Below are 1,554 nucleotides of genomic sequence, written 5' to 3' on the forward strand. Positions count from 1 at the left end.
ACCACCTTCTCTAAATTTGATCCATACTCCCTTATGTCAGTGGTTCTCAAAAGTGTGGTCCCTGGACAAGCACGATCAGGATCACATGTTCCTACTCTGGGCCCCACTCCAGACCCAGTGAATCAGACACACTGGTGGTGGGGTCCAATAATGTTTGTTTTCACAAGTCGTCTCCAGAAGCTTCTGATGCATGCTCATGTTTGAGAACAACTGCCTTTACCTAGCTGAGATATTCTTTCCCTGTAGCACTAAAGATTTCTATAGTACACATGCACTTAAAAGAAATTTTGATTTTATGGCAAATTTGAGGAGAGAAAATCAAACACAAAATACCTTAACAACAACAACAATTTGTATATACTGCATCTCAAAACAATTATAAAAGGACTAGGAAAAATATTTACTTATCCAGCTGAAAATTAGAGGAATTACTCATCTCAAACACCTGAAGTGGTAGAATGACGATAGTTATTAACAGGCATTGGATCTGAGTAGGGCTTACCTCATTTGGAATGATCAAGTGCAGACTACTTGAACAGCAGAGTTTTCTGGCCTATCATAAGCTAACGTGACAAGCCCTGCTGTGAGCCATCATCCTGCTGTACCTCTAATCAGATGGTTGCTACCACTAGGATTTCCCTGTGGCTAGATGAAACTTTCCAACTCTGCCCCTGTATGAAATGTGCTAGTACATTTGGTGCATTATCTGCCTGTTCTGAAACCAAGACACATCACACCAAACTAAGAATCCAGATTGTTTTTTCTCCTCTTTAGAACATGCTTTAGCAGGCTTTTCCTCCTGGAGAATTCTGGATTCATTTCTCCTACGGTGGTGATAAGCCTGTGGGCAACCAAACACTGGGAACAATGTGCACATTTAAAGGAAAAGAAATGTGTAACACAAACTTTTTAACTTTGGTATATTTTATGCTCTCTTTCCTTCATAATGGTGTCTATTGGTGGGGAAGACTGCAGTTCTCAAAACTCCAATTCAAAATTCTCTGTAAATTGTACTGTTTTATTGTTTCCATTTAGAAATATTAGCAATGGTAAGAAGTTATCCTGGATACCAATCACTGTCATAAAATTCACTTTTACCTATTCCAATATTATGTTAACCCCCCAAATTTTGGACACTTTAAGCTAACATCATTCTTCTTTTGCTTTATCAATTGAAGAATATTGAAAGAATTAGAAGGTCACAAAAGTGCTGAAGATTAGGCATTAAGAATTGATTTGAAAGTAATTTCTCACACCCTTGTCTGACTTTATCCCCACAATTACCGCCTATGCTATAACCCACTAGTAATATAACATTGATAAATCGGTGTCAAATGGAGCTGAACTTCAGTCATTAATACATCTGGGATATTACTTATTTTTGTTTCAATATTTTCACTGCAATAATACATGGTCTGTAAAAAGAATTCACTGATTCTTATGAACTGGGGGTGTAAAGGAAAATCATTTCCAAATGTGTCTTTTCTTTTCTTTCCTTTTTTTTTTTTTTTTTTTTTAAAAAGCCAACCTCTTTTCTGGAAAAAAAGAAAAATC

Source organism: Neophocaena asiaeorientalis, unplaced genomic scaffold (genome assembly GCF_003031525.2).
Source record: "Neophocaena asiaeorientalis asiaeorientalis breed wild unplaced genomic scaffold, Neophocaena_asiaeorientalis_V1.1 scaffold545, whole genome shotgun sequence".
NCBI lineage: Eukaryota > Metazoa > Chordata > Mammalia > Artiodactyla > Phocoenidae > Neophocaena > Neophocaena asiaeorientalis.